The following is a 14,870-nucleotide window of genomic DNA, read 5'->3' on the forward strand; positions in this document are numbered from 1 at the left end:
AAGGAAGGAAAGTCTGCCAAAAATTCAATACAGCGTTGTTCCAAAGCCATTTTTATAGTCTTAAGTATTTTCACTCTGTTCCCCTATTCCATCCCGAACTCTACAGGATAATCAGCCCGTTTGAGTGAGAGCACAATGCTAAGATTAGCCAGTCAAAAGCAACATGTGTTTGTGTTAAATATTTGTTGGCCACAACGAGCAAATTCAGTTTATGTTTCAGCTTAGGGGGTCACCACAATTCTGGACCGCTTCATGGATGGAATCCCTGACGAGGAACCTGAAGTCTAATTCTAGGGGCTCTCGTTCACATGAGTACGGATTCTCAGGGGTTCCAGCTCGAGGAGCTCCTAATGAAACCAGTAAGTGCAATCAGTGGCCTCCCCAGACTGTCCTTTCTATCTGACCCAATTAATTGACAAATCTAGTGGGCAAATTCCAGGTAGAATTGAGAAATTTGAGCTTTTGTGGCTGGGCATGGTGGCGCATACCTTTAATTTCAGCACTCCAAAGGCAGACAGATCTCTGGGTTCAAAGCCAGCCTGGTCTACAATAGTCCGTTTCCGGACAGCTAGAGCTACATAGTGAGAGCCTATCTAAAATAAATAAATAAGTAAATAACACCCACATACATATAAAAATAATATAAACAAAGACAAGTTGCGGGGAAAATGGACCTGGCTACATGATAAATGGCATTCAGAGGGTTCACAGAAGTTAGAAAGCTGGGCACACCCGTAGAAGAACGGCAGGAAGCCTGCTGTATTCTGTAGCTAAGGGGACAGCGATGGAGAAGGGCGGTTTTGCAGAGGCAACGGCAAGAGAACTCAGTTTGGATCGTACTAGTAATTAGTTATTAGTTACAGTACTAGTAATTAGTTACTAGTTATTAGTTATGGTACTAGTAATTGGTTACCAAGATGTCCTTCCACTCTTTCTCTATATTAAAATTTTATTACAAAAATTTAAATTATTTATATTTTATATGTGCGGATGTTCTGACTGCATGCATGTCTGCATGCCTCATTTAGGCAGTGTCTGAGGAGGCCAGAAGAGGGCGCCAGATCCCCTGGAACTGGACTTACAGATGGTTCTGCCTAGCCACGTGGGTGCTAGCAAGGGTCATGATTAAGGGACCTGGAGGATGCTTTGCCCTAACCTGTCCCGAAGTCACGGGACTGAGGAAGTGAATGGAAGCAGGGGCGCCCCAGGGTCTGCTCATGGGAAGAACGAACCTCGTTCTGCCCCTTTCCATCCGTCAACACTGTGTCCCATGTGTTTGTTCCCGGGAACTTCATGAGAAGTCTGGTTAGATAAGGGAAAGAAGCTTCCCTGTGGCCTAAGATTCCCGTCCACTGAAAAGGGAGGAAGCTTTCTCTCTGTTTGGAATTCAAAGCTAAGGGCAGCATAAAGTCGCATCCTCAAAAATGACAGCAAGTAGACATTATCCATCGCTATCCATCGCCTAGAGGGGGCAAACTGCCCAGAAGACTTGGGGCAAAGGATGATCAGCCGGGTCAGGAGCACAATACTTGAGGAGGTGACTCTTAACCACTTTGAAACGGTACTACAGACCCCGTGTTTCTTTTTTTTTCTTTTTTCTTTCTTTCTTTTTTTCTTTTTTTTTTTTTTAATGGTCGACTGATCTAAATTCTGCCTAAGGACTACTATTGATCTGATAAACTAATGTAGTTTGTCCCAAGAAAACAAATGGATTTTAGAGACAGCAACAGAAACATAAGTTTAAAGGTCTATTAAACTCAGAAAGCTACTATAGACTCCAGGGTACATGCTGGCTGGGCAAAGCAATGAAGCCAGGGCTAAGTTAAAGGGTATGTATAGTCTGGAATTTCAAAAGTCGGGGAAAGCCCTGGATTCAGGGAAGAGGTATTACGCTCGGGCTTCTGGAGAAGAGATAGAAGAGGCAGATGGATTGAGGACTGGAGCAGAGCTGACTGAAGAGTCAGGCCAGAATCCAGAGGATGAGAGGACCCAGTTTGTCTGACCCTTGGAAAGTGACCTCTAGGGCAGGCAGTGGACTCTCAAAAGATGGCAACCATTACCTACCAGTCGGAGAGAAGAAAATACCATCTCAGCCACTCTATGACTCGGCCCTCTCCTAAACATTGTACACACCGGCACAAAAAGAAGGAATGTGAGGGGCGAAAGAGACAGCTCATCCGTTCATGGCATGTACTGCTCTCGCAGCACCCCAGTTAGGTGGCTCTCAACAGCCTGTATCTCCAGCTGCAGGTCACCCTTTCTGACCTCTGATAGCACACGCAAATGATCAAAAATTTTAAAATCTTAAAAACAACAATAGTGGTTTGAAGAAGAGGACTCCACCAGCAAAGTGCTGCAGATGTGCAAGTCCCAGCAGAGGAACAAAAGCAACATGGAAACCACAATGGCATGTCCCTCCCCCAAATTACTAATGCAGTGAAAATGACCTGGAGGAATTACAAAGAATGAATACAACTGTGTTCAGACAACACAAGGAGTAATGAATATACACCAGAGAACAAAACTCAAGCTGAATGAAATTAGGGAGTCCACTCAAGATACATAAAGAGCCAGGCAGTGGTGGTGCACACTTTTAATCCCAGCACTCAGGAGGGGAGGCAGGCAGATCTCTGAGTTCAAGGTCAGACTGGTCTACGAGCAAGTTCCAGGACAGCCAGGGTTATACAGAGAAACCCTGTCTTGAAAACAAACAAAAACAAAGATACAAAAATAGAGTTCAGTAAAGAGAGACTTGCTGGAGTAAAGCCAAACTGAAGTGATGCTGGAGATGAAAAAACTCAATAAACAAACACAGCCTTAGTGGGCAGCTTCATATATAATATATCAAATGGAAGCAATGTCAGGGATGGAAGACAAAATACAGGAGTTCTGTCACTTGACCTTCAATCATTGACCTTCACCAAGTGATCCAAAATGATAAATTTACAAAGAAATGTGAACAGAACATGGAGAGGTTTGGGATATGGCTTTAAAAAAAAAAACCTTGAACTTATGGGCATAGACGAAGAAGACAACATTAAAGGCACACAGAGCATTTTCAATAAAATCACAGGAGAAAGGTTCTCAAACCTGAAGGAGTGGTAGTTTGAACGTAATTGGTCCCCATAATCTCATAGGGAGTGGCAGACTATCAGGAAGTGTAGCTTTGTTGGAGTGGGTATGGCCTTGTTGGAGGAAGTGTGTCACCGTGGGGGTGAGCTTTGAGGGTTCCTACACTTAGAATTGAAGCGTAAATCTAATTAATCTTAATCAATAAAAACCAAGAGTCAGATATCAGGGTAAAAATCTGGAAGATCCAAGAAGCAAGAGTAGCCGCCATTTGCTTCCTATCTCTATCTGGTCCTCCATCCAAAAGGGTCAAGAACCTCTCTCTGCCCTGCCTTATCACTTCCTGTTTCCTCTCTGTCCACAGTCCTCCAAACCTCTGTGGTTAACTAGTGACTAGTTCCAACCTCTGACTTCAAGCGAGCTTTATTTGTCAGAAAACAAACAAAATATCACCCAGAACAGGATGCTGCTGAGTTTGTCATTTGACTTCCTGTTGCCGGCAAGATGTAGGACTTTCAGCTCTATCACCACATCTGTCTGCATGCCACCATGCATCCCCATCATGACGATAACTGACTGAACCTCTGAAACTGCTAGCGAGCCCTCTCGGTTAAATGTTTTCATTTATAAGAATTGCCGTGGTCATGGTGTCTCTTCACAGCAATAAAAACCCTAACTAAGACACCATCCAAACACAAGAGGCCAGCAGAACACTGAATACACCGGACCAAAAAGGAAGTTACCCATGACATATTATAACGAAAATACTAAGAACACAGAATAAAGAAAGAGTATTGGAAGCTGCACGAGAGGAAAGTCAAGCCACTCACAAAGGCAGGCCCATGAGAAACACCTGATTATTCAATAGAAATTTTAAAACCAAAAGTTCCTGGAACGATGTATTCCATGTTCTGAAAGACCACAGCCATCAGCCCTGGCTACCCTACCTAGCAAAACTGTCTGTTAAAACTGAAGGAGAAATAAAACTTCCCATTACAACAACAGATGGAAAGAATGACCACTAACCCTTCTCTACAGAGGATTTTGAAGGAATTCTTTGGACTGAAGAGAAACAGATACAATCAAGGATCTGTAAAGGGTAAACAAAGAGTTCCAGATGTGTTAGTCAAAAGAAATGAAGAAGACATGTAGTAGTACTTCCTTGTCAGCTGCCAGACCCCAAATAATGACGTGGAGACTTATTGAATGATAATTGGATCACTGAAGAAAGAAAATAATTCCTGAACATGAATGAAAACTAACAACACACCAAAATCTTTGGAAAACAATGAAAGGTGTTGATTCTTCTTTAAAGTTCTGATAAAATTCTGCTCATCTGTTTATGGGTTTTTATTAGTTCGGAGACTTTTCTGTATCAGTCTTGTTGGTAATGAATGAAACAATTTAAATGGTTTATTTCTTCTTATAATATCAGTATGTTATATGTATGTATTTTTTATGTAGGCACTTATTGTTCTCTGTTTTCCTCTTAGAACTGCTTTCATTATAAAACATTTAGTTGGGGTAGCTCATTTACAGTTTCAGAGGTTCAGACCATTATCATCAAGACAGGGAGGTTGGCAGCATGCAGGCAGACATGGTGCGGGAGCTGAGAGGGCTACATCTTGCAGGCAACAGGAAGTCAACTGACTGTCAAACCGAGGGAAGCTTGAGCAAACAAGACATTGAGGTCTGCCTCCCTAGTGACACATTTCCTTCAACAAGGTCACACCTCCTAATAGTGCCACTCCCTTTGGGAGCCATTTTCTTTTAAACCACCACAATATGTGAAGCAACAAATCCATCATCTAAATAGATTCAAACATAGAAATCACTTGATCATTTCAACAGAGGTAGAAATGCCCTTTGACAAATTCAAGATTCCTTTGCAATAAAAGGCATGGAGAAGCTAGGAGTAAGGTCAGCATATCTCAACATTGGCAATAGCATATTAGGAGCCTGTTAAATGCCTGCACATGCATTTAGTCCGAGCACTCAGGAGAGAGAGACAAGTGGATGGATCTCTGTGAGTTTGAGACCAGCCTGGTCTACAGAGTGAGTTCCAGGACAGGCTCCAAAAGCTACACAGAGAGACCCTGTCTCAAACTCCTCTCTCTACACTCCTCCCCACTCGAGAAAGGTTATATGTGAGAAGTCTGTAGACATGCTAAATGGAGAAAAATTTAAAGCATTCTTACTAAAATCAGGAATAAGACCAGTGTGTCCATTTTCTTTACTCTATTAAATATAATGCTTGAAGTCTGAGCTAGAGCATTAAGAGATGAGATGGGCATTTGCAGATGGTATAGTTCTATATATAAGAGATCCTAAGACCCAACCAAAAACTCTTAGAGCTAATAAATACTTTCAGCAAAGTGGCAAGATGCAAGATTCACACACACAATCAGTAGCCTTCCTATTTCCCAATGTCAAACACACTGAAAGATATATCAGGGGAACAATTCCATCACAGTAGCCACAAAAACAGTTACATACACAGGAATAAACCTAGTAAGGAAGAAAAGGCCTCTACAGTGGAAACTCAGACACTAAAGAAAGAAACCGAGGAAAACCCTAGAAGTGGTAAAGAACTGTGGCGGATTAGATTAATGCAGACAAATTGTAATAAATATAAACATAACTTTAATGGAAAAATCAGACTAACAAAACCAAGGTTCCCGTGGAGAACAGGAAACAGGAAGGGGTGTGCAGGCTCCTGTGCGCCCAATTTATCAGTAAACATTCGCCAGAGGCAAACCTGCCCCCTTAGAGGCTGGCCTAACCCTACAAAGAACTCCCGTGCTCGAGGACAGGAAGAATTAATACTGTAAAAATGACCATTGTGCCTAAAGCAATCTACAAATGCAGTGCAATCCCAATAAAAATTCCAGGGTGATATTTTACAGATGTGGGAGAAACAATCTCAAAGTATGTATGCTGGCCCAAAAAGTCAGTCTGCAGGACAAGCTGCCAGGCTGAATCTGCCTCCAGCTACAGCTGTATTCTGAGATCACCATGGACTGGGGTTCCGCATGAATTTGGAGAAGGAAACATAACTTAACCCACACTGTTCAAGAAATCTTCATGGACAAAGTATCTTCCCCTAACAGAGTAATCCTAGCACATGTTTTATTTCCCTGCTTCTCTTCCCATCTTTTAACATTAACTTTCTTGCCTTTCTTCCTTTAGGGACTGAACTATATGTTCTCATGCTACCATTTAAGCTTGGGTGGGATTAAAATGGCAGAAAAAAAAAGGGAATATAGTTGAACCTGTAATTAGTCAAGGGTGGAGGGGACACAGAGGGATCAAGGAGTGCCCAAGCTTCACTGGCTCTTCCTTTTCTTTTCCTTATGTTGTGATTGGTTGTAATTCCAGTTCTCCAGATGAAGTCTTGAGTCAGCATTTCTGGTGTAAGACAGAAAGAGGCCTCCCTTTTCTGGTCTCCTCTGGAATGAAGAGAATAGAAACCTAGCTACCAAGAATTCTATCCGCCCAGCAGAAGTTACCAGGATGTTCCTAGGGTGTCACCAAGTGTCATGGGTTAGGAATCGTTTTGAAGGCACATCACAGAGAATGAAAGCAGGCACACATATTTGCAGGTATGAGACCAATGGCATATGTGGAAAAGTGGAAATCCTCTGGGGAAAATGAGGAAATAATATTCAAACAGAATGCTATAGAGCAAAATATCAAATACATAGAGATCTGGCGGTGTGGCTCAGTTGGTTGAGTGCACACAGAAGTCTCTGGGTTTGAAGACAGAGCTCCCTAAAACTGGGTGTGATGTTACCTGCCTGTATCTCAACACTTCGGAGATGGAGGCAGGAAGATCAGGAAATCCATGTTATCCTCAGCGATGCAGCAAATTCAATGTCAGGAAAGCTGAGTGAGACAAATACTTTAGAACAAAGTCAATTTGTTTTAGCTAAAGATTAGTACCATGGGCCTGGGAGTGCAGCTGGGTAGTTGATTACTTGCTATCTGCCTGCCTATCTATCTGCCTACCTATTATCTGCCTGCCTGCCTATATCTCTATCTGCCTACCTACCTATCTATCTGCCTGCCTATCTATCTGCCTGCCTATCTATCTGCCTGCCTGCCTGTCTGTCTGTCTGTCTGTCTGTCTGTCTATCTGTCTAGTCTACCTCTCTATCTGTCTATCTGTCTATCTGCCTATCTGCCTATCTGCCTGCCTGCCTATCTATCTATCTATCTATCTATCTATCTATCTATCTATCTATCATCTATCTATCTATCTATCTATCTATCTATCTATCTATCTGCCTGCCCATCTGCCTGCCTGCCTATCTATCTGTCTGTCTGTCTGTCTGTCTGCCTATCTATCTGCCTATCATCTAGCTAGCTACCTATCATCTAGCTAGCTACCTATCATCCACAACATTCCTTCCAAGTGTGCCTTCAGGCCAGAAGAGCACACCAGATCTCATTATAGTTGGCTGTGAGCCACACGAGCTCAGGACCTCTGGAAGAGCAGCCAGTGCTCTTAACCACTGTGCCATCTCTCCAGCCCCTCTGTCTCTGTCTCTCCTCTTTCATCTCTCTCGTCTCTCTCTCTCTCATCTCTCTCCCGGGCTTTGTGCATCTTAAGCAAGTGCTCTATCATAGAGCTTTAGCTCACACCCAGGAAGACCACTTTCCTGGTTCCGTTTCTCAAGGACTAGCATTACAGCCATGACCTATCATATCAGCAAAATGTAATCTCTAAAGGACTACAGCTGATGTTTGGTGATAATTTCAAGGGTCTGAAGAGTAACTAAGCCTCCATCCATGCTCATCCATCCATGCTCATACAAGCAACCTCAATTAGATGTAATAACACACAATGCATGCATGCACACACACGTGCACACACATGTACACACACATGCACACACTCACGCAAAACCCCCACACCATGTTAGTTGGAGGATATGTTGGCTAGTTTTTTGTCCGTATTGTACAAAGGCCTTTTCCATACCTGTTGAGATGACCATGTAATTTCTGCTATTAGTGTATTTAGGTGCTAGTTTACATTCATTAATTTGAATATGTTGAACTATATTTGGATTCCTAGAATGAAAAATATTTGGCTATAGTGTATCATTTCCCAATATGTTGCTTAATTGGTTTGTAAATACTTATTGAGAATTTTTGTGTTTGTGTTCAGCGGGAGAATTATCATGGCTTTCTCTGGTTTTGGAATAGAGACAACACTGGCTTTATTAAATGTGTTCTAGTGTTCTTTCCCTTTCTGTTTTATAAGAAAGCTTAAGAATCGTTGGTATTGGTTCTTCTTTTAGTCATGGATGCATTGGCTTTATCCATGCCGCCTTGGCTTTCCTTTGTTGTCAGTTTTTAGACTGCTTCAATCTCATTATAGATCTGTTTACATACTTTTGGTTTGATTTTGGTAGACCATATGTATTTTAGAATTTATCCATTTCTTCTAGATTTTCTATCTTTTTGTAATACAACTTTTCAAAACATTGCCTAATAGTCCTCTGAATTTCATTTGTATCTATTATAACGTCCTGTGAGGAAGGGATGAAGTCCTAAGTGAATCTGTATTATTGACTTGTCAAAGACTCCAATGCCTCAAGACCCGTGGCGCTGGTGAGGTCTTCCCTTGGGCCAAGGTCAGATGTTGACAATGTGTGTAGAAAATACAAACTACAGCTCCTTGCTGAGATGGGTGACTCTGGCCTGAGACTGCTCTCCTACAGAGACCCCTCCCGAGATCAGCTAATTCGCCTCCTCATTCAGCTGTATGTAATAAACTTGCTTCCTCCTTCATCTGTATAGTTTCTGGAGTGCTGGAGTGTTTCCATCCGAGGACACAGTCCACCTGATCCCAGCTTTCTCTGTATGCATGTCTTTGGTGCCTTCTTTCCCCTGTGCCCAGTCAGGTCAGTTCCAAAGCCAGGCAGGCCATGGCAATGTCTCAGCTCCCATCTCTGCTTTTATTAATCTGGATATTTTCTTTCATTTGGTTAGTTGGATAAGGGTTTGTTGATCTTGCTTAGTTTTTCAAAGAACTAATCTTACTTTATTGAATCTTTACATTCTCTTAGTCTCTGTATAATTAATTCATGTGCTGACATTTTTTTCTTAACGTTTTTTTCTCAGGGGTACATGTATGAAAATATGTGTGCCCACTTAGGCCAGAGGCATTTGATTCCCTGGAGCTGGAGCTACAGGTTGTAGTGAGCCGCTTGATATGGGTGTTACAAACCAACCTGGGTTCTCTGGAAGAGCAATACACACTCTGTAACTCCTGAGCCATCTCTCTAGCCCAACTGTAGTAAAGAGGCCTCTTGTTAATTCCCAGCCACCTGGCTAGCTTAGATCCAAAATAATCACACAGAAACGGTATTCATTAAATCACTGCTTGGCCCATTAGCTCTAGCTTGTTATTGACTAACTCTTATATTAATTTAACCCATTTCTATTAATCTGTGTATTGCCACATGACTGTGGCTTACCACCTAAAGTTCTAGCTTATATCACAGTGGGGCTCCATGGCGTCTCTCTAACTCTGCCCTTCCTTTTCCCAGTATTTAGTTTAGTTTTCCCTTCCTAGTTCTGCTCTACCAATTGCTCAAAGCAATTCTTTATTCGTTAACCAATAAAAGCAACACACAGACAGAAGGACCTCCCACACCTAACCCTGACCTTTAAGTTCCAAGACTAATGCTGGCTTTGGCTTGCCCTTGTTTTTCTTAGGCCTTAGGGTATATTCTTACATTGTTTATTTGAGATCTGATTTCCTAATGTAAGCACTCATAGCCATAAACTTTTCCTCTAGTTATATCTCTCTTTGTGAATAAGGGAGAAAGTGCTTGTTTTTGACTCACGGTTTAGGGGATACAGTCTATCATGGCAAGTATGTGTTAATATTTCTTTTACAGTTTGAAATGTTATCTCTTTTAGAGAAAGTTCCATAGCCAGCTGATAAAAATGTGTATTCCGTTATCTGTAGGATAGAATATTCTATAGGTGTTGGTTACAATCCATAGTTCAGATTAACGCTAAAGTTTTTTTTTTTAGCTTGTTAGTTGGTTGGTTTTTGCACTTACTATTACAGAGAAAGGAATGTTAAAACCACCACTATAATTTTTATAGTTTCATCTGTCCCTTTATGTCAAATAATGTTTGTTTTATGATAGTGAGTACATAAAAACTTGCAGAATTTATATTTAAATCATTATTCTTTAGACAGGGTTTCACTATGTAGCCCTGGCAGTCCTGGAACTTACTATGTGGACCAGGCTGGCCTTAAACTCACAGAGATTGGCTTATCTCTGCCTCCCAATTGCTAATGATCCCCAAGCCCAGGAGGGAGTCCAGGGTTTGGGTATTATTCCTCGGGTTCTGCCAAGCAATGAAACATAGAAACAGAGTGACACTTATGGTGAAGAAGGCTTGAAAGATGGTCATTAGAGCTCCCACGGACACATTTTTTCCTCCACTTTTTAGAAGAGCTTGGCTTGGAGGAATCCCCTGGCAGCGGGACAGAAATCGTCTAAGAGAAAGTGATATCAGAGGGGGTGTAGACGTCACTTTGGGAGAAGCGTGTGCAGGAATTTTTGTGGAACTAGTTAGAAACAAGCCTGTAGCCAGAAAGGCTTCTGGGAAATGGAAAGACAGTCATTGACAGGAGGGAGATATGAACCTCACAGCTGGGCCTGGGGAGCTTGCAAATGACTCAAGAGATGGGCTGTGATGAGTCCTCTAAGGTCAAACTAGTGGATGAAGAGCAAACACTCGAAGTAGAAATAGAACCTAGGGTGAGATCACGGAGAACCCCTTTACTGGAGAAGTGAGCCTCGTGTGGATGGGAGTTTGGAGACCGATGGCTCTAAATCAAAGTTGTCGAGCACCGGAAATTTGAGAGGAAAAGAGATGGCTTTACATAAATGTGCAGTCTCACTAGAGGGGGGCCGTGGTTGGCTTTGTGATGGATGGCACTTACTTGGATAGTCAAAAGTACATATTTCCAGGGGTAAGTTTACAAGTCCAGGAGCCAGGCTACGGAAGAGTGGGGAACCGGGTTCCCTGCCCTGACAGCAATAACATCAAGGTCCCTTTGATAATCTCTTTCAATGTGGATTTTCCAAAGGAAGAGTTGAAAAGCAGCAAAAGAATGTGTCAAGGAGCTACTCAAACAAGGATCAGTGCAGAAGATAAAAATGGACTGGAGGGTTATTAGGAGCAAAGAAAATTGGACTTGGCTGAAACAGGGAGATCAGTGATATTTGTCATGTGCAGGGGTTTTGTGTGTTTTCATCATTTCAATGTGCAAGGTTGACTTCAATCCCCTGCCCCTTATAATCATCATGATATGAACAATAAAGAGGCTTAAGAATGTGTGCATTGCATTCAGAATGAACAGCAGAAGGTTAGCTGTTAGACCGCTCCCTCTGGAGGTTTAATATCTGGTGCTGCCCTCCCCCAAGGTTCAGGGAGAAAGGTCTCAAGAGGACACCAGAGGAAGGAATCCAGATGACGGGCAGAGACAACTGTTAGCTCTGTCAACAGGAGAAGTCTGTTTTTAAACACATCCTAGTTATTTTTTCCCCTTAACTTCTCTTTCCTGTGAGCTGGATGAGTAGGCCTCCCATCAAGCAAGATGCACATACAGCATGCGAAGGGGTGGTGAGAATCCAGACCCCAAGCCCCACTAAACACACATGGTGTCCATCAACAAAGAACCTAATGAAACTGAAGAGATTAGAGTCTGAGCGACAAGCACTAAGTTTACAAAGAGATCTCACTGTCTTAGAGAGAGTGTATTTTCTCGTTTTCTCTGGTAATAGTAAAATGTTATGTGGGTATCTTACTGTTAAAAACATGACTCTTGGATGTTGATTTCTTTCTCTAAACTTAGGAAAATGTTCATTGTAACTTCATTGAATAGATTTTCTATGATTTTGGTTTGCATTTTAATTCCTTCTTCTACTCCAGGGATTCAAGACTTTATCTCTTGTGTCTCAGAGTTTTTGGAAATTGAGATCATACTTGCTTATTGTTTTTTCACATATCATATATTAATCAAGATAGGGTTTTTATGTGTAGCCCTGGATATCCTGGAACTTGCTCTGTAGACCAGGCTTGAACTCAGAGATCTGCCTGTCACCCCTCCTGAGTGCTGGGATTAAAGGCGTTCACCACCACCACCCTGCTGAAGCCAGAATTCTGGAATTCAGAACAAAACCATGTGAGCCAAATCCTTTACAGAATATCTTTTGACACTGCTCAGTATTTTATTCAAAATTAAATTGATAGATAAAACCATATATACTATTGGGTTGTCATGTAATTCTCATATATTTCTACAATCTGAAATGCTTGTATCATCTTGACTCATCTGTTTCTTAGAATATTTATGATTTTTTTAAATAGTGAAACTCTAGAGAACTAGCTTTTTTGGCCACCTGAGTTACTATATGGTTGTCTATTTGTATTTGTTTGTTTGTTCTTAAGACAGGATTTCTTTTCTTAAAACTGTTTTTATATTCCTTATTTATTTATTATTACTTTATAAATAATATTAATCAAAATTCCCACTTCCTCCCCTCCTCCCACTTCCCTCCCCCTCTTCCACATGCCTTTCCTCCCACCCACTCCAGTCCTAAGAGAGGGCAAGGCACCCTGACCAGTGAGAAGTCCAATGCCCTCCCTCCTACATCCATGCTTAGGAAGGTATGCATCCAAATAGACTAGGATCCCAAAAAAGTCAGTACATAGAGTAGAGACAAATCCCAGTGCCATTATCATTGGCCCCTCAGTCTGCCCCAACTGTCAACCAATTCAGAGGGTCCAGTTTGATCCCATGCTCGTTCATTTTCAGTCCAGCTGGAGTTGGTGAGCTCCCATTAGCTCAAGCACACTGTCTCAGTGGGTGAATCAACCCCTCATGGTCCTGACTTCCTTGCTCATATTCTCCCTCCTTCTGCTCTTCAACTGGACCTTGGGAGCTCAGTCCTGTGTTCGGATGTGGGTCTCTGTCTCTGTCTCTATCTGTTGCCAGATGAAGGTTCTATGGTGATATTCAAGATAGTCATCATTCTGACTACGGGACAAGACCAGTTCAGGCACCCTCTCCTCCACTGCCAAGGATCCTAGCTGGGGTCATCCCCATGGACTTCTGGGAACCCCTCCAGAGCCATGCCTCTTGCCAACCCCAAAATGCCTCCCTCAATTAAGATATCTTCTTCCCTGCTCCCATATCCGTCCTTCCTCCATCTCAACCATCCCACTCCCCCAAGCTCTCCTCAACCTTCCCTTCTTCCTTCTCCCTCCTTCTCTCCCCTTCTCTCTACTCCCCCCCATGCTCCCAACTTTTCCCTGGCGATCTTGTCTGCTTCCAATTTCCAGGTGGATCTATATATGTTTTTCTTTGGGTTTACCTTATTACTTAGCTTCTCTAGGATCATGAACTATAGGCTCAATATCCTTTGTTTATGGCTAGAATCCACTAATGAGTGAGTTTATACCATATTCATATTTTTGGGTCCGGGTTATTTCACTCAGGATAGTGTTTTCTACTTCCATCCATTTGCATGCAAAATTCAAAATGTCATTGTTTTGTTTTGTTTTGGTTTGGTTTTTTTTTGGGTTTTTTTTTCCCCGCTGAGTAGTATTCTAATGTGTAGATGTGTCACACTTTCTTTATCCATTCTTCTGTTGAGGGGCATTTAGGTTGTTTCCAGGTTCTGGGTATTACAAATAATGCTGCTATGAACATAGTTGAACAAATACTTTTGTAGTATGATTGGGAATCTTTTGGGTATATTCCCAAGAGTGGAATTGCTGGATCCTGAGGTAGGTTGACTCCCAGTTTCCTGAAAAACTGCCACTCTGATTTCCAAAGTGGTTGCACAAGTTTGCACTCCCACCAGCAATGGATAAGTGTTTCCCTTACTCCACATCCTCTCCAGCATAGGTTATTATTGGTGTTTTTGATTTTAGCCGTTCTGACAGGTGTAAGATGGTATCTCAAAGTTGTTTTGATTTGCATTTCCCTAGCTAAGGAAGTTGAACATGACCTTAAGTATCTTTTGGCCATTTGAAATTCTTCTGTTGAGAATTCTCTATTTAGTTCAGTACCCCATTTTTTTAATTGGGTTATTTAGAATTTTACTGTCTAGTTTCTTGAGTTCTCTATATATTCTGGAGATCAATCCTTTGTCTGATGTGGAGTTGGTGAAAACAAAAAACCCAGGGTAGCCAAAACAATCCTCTATACAATAAAGGAACTGCTGGAGGCATCACCATCCCTAACATCAAACTCTATTACAGAGCTACAGTAATGAAAACAGCTTGGTATTGGCATAAAAATAGAGACATTGACCAATGGAATCGAACTGAAGACCTGGATATTAATCCACACACCTATGAACACTTGATTTTTGACAAAGAAGCTAAAATTATACAATGGAAAAAAGAAAGCATCTTTAACAAATGGTGCTGGCATAACTGGATGTCAATCTGTAGAAGAATGAAAATAAATCCATATCTATCACCATGCACAAAACTCAAGTCCAAATGGATTAAAGATCAATATAAATACGACCACACTGAACCTGATAGAAGAGAAAGTGGGAAGTAGCCTGCAATGCATGGGCACAGGAGACCACTTCCTACGTATAACCCCAGTAGCACAGACAATAAGAGCAACGATGAATAAATGGGACCTCCTGAAACTGAGAAGCTTCTGTAAAGCAAAGGACACAGTCATTAAGACAAAAAGACAACCCACTGGATAGGTTAAGGTAGGATTTCTCTGTCCTAAAGGT

General features: G+C 41.8%; 1 pseudogene; it reads left to right on the forward strand.

The window, feature by feature from the left end:
• The first annotated feature begins 308 nt into the window (after positions 1–308).
• On the forward strand, positions 309–11,281 carry LOC126514848 (dnaJ homolog subfamily B member 11-like; annotated as a pseudogene).
• The last annotated feature ends 3,589 nt before the right edge of the window (positions 11,282–14,870 follow it).

This window comes from Alexandromys fortis, unplaced genomic scaffold (genome assembly GCF_014885135.2).
Source record: "Alexandromys fortis isolate MF-2015 unplaced genomic scaffold, M_Fortis_MF-2015_v1.1 scaffold_150, whole genome shotgun sequence".
Lineage (NCBI taxonomy): Eukaryota > Metazoa > Chordata > Mammalia > Rodentia > Cricetidae > Alexandromys > Alexandromys fortis.